Source organism: Pterocles gutturalis, unplaced genomic scaffold (genome assembly GCF_000699245.1).
Source record: "Pterocles gutturalis isolate BGI_N339 unplaced genomic scaffold, ASM69924v1 scaffold14602, whole genome shotgun sequence".
Taxonomy (NCBI): domain Eukaryota; kingdom Metazoa; phylum Chordata; class Aves; order Pterocliformes; family Pteroclidae; genus Pterocles; species Pterocles gutturalis.
In genome coordinates, this window is record NW_010110422.1 from 972 (window position 1) to 2,081 (window position 1,110).

Sequence of the window (1,110 nt, forward strand, 5' to 3'; positions counted from 1 at the left end):
CACAAACCAGAGCCCCTTCTGCAAGACACCTTCCAGTCATCAGCACGCGTCTCCTAACACCTTCCAACCCGTTGGTTCTGCAGAACGTGTCCGTAGGGATGGCAGCAGCGGGTCGGACCCAGCTCCAGGCAGCCCAGCGCTGGCCGGGTGCCATCTGCTCCGAATTCCCGGCCGGGATCGCGGCTGCACGCCGAGGGCGAGGTATGAAGGCAGGATGGGTGGGTTGTGTTTCGGTCGCTCCCTGCTCTGGGTTTCATTAGGCTGCTCCTTCTCAGGGCATTCCAGCGCCGATCGTTTCCAGCCTGGTTTGCGTAATGTCAGGCTCTTCTCGGGGCAAGAAAACCCAGGAACTGCAGCTGGGAATGCTCGGATAGCAGACTGGGCAGCCGCTGTTACGGAGCCGAGCGCCGGCGTACTGGTGCGTGTCCCGACTGGTGGCTGTGGACGCAGAAATGGTCGCTCTGTTTGATGAAAGCTTATTTTATGCACATCCTAGAAGATAACTCTGAGGCATGCTAAATAAATTAAATCCACAAGAGCCGTAAGGGCTGTGTTGTAACAAACAGGCTCTGCGGCAGAGCTGGGGGATGGCAGAGCGGGATTCCGAAATTCCACTAGCCGGGGCAGGACCAAGTTTTCCGCCTGGACACTGTCAGTTCCAGCTGCCCATTGACGGAAAAGTCCAAGGAAGAAATTAAAAGAAAACACCGTGCTTTAACTTCCACATCCTCCGTGGATGACCCTGCCGCCTCGCCGGCTGGCTGGCCCGCTTTGCCATAGTTATTACGAATAATATCTATCACGATTTATCCAGCATATTAAATTTATACAGATTTCGAGAACAAAACCCTCTACCTTATTAATCCTGATGGAGAAACTCCTGTTGACTGCAACAGAGCCACGATCTCCTCTTCATACCCACTTGGATTCCTAACAGCTGCTTTTCTAACAGTTTCTTTTCCTCCAAGCCCACCTATTTTATTAAGCAGGATGTGCAAAATAAAACAAGAAACTTTCCTTGGTTCTTATCCACCGTGGGACTGGCACAAGCCGCTGTCCCTGTCACTGGGGCTGCAGGCAAGCGTGGGCACCCTGCCCGGTACCCGCCAG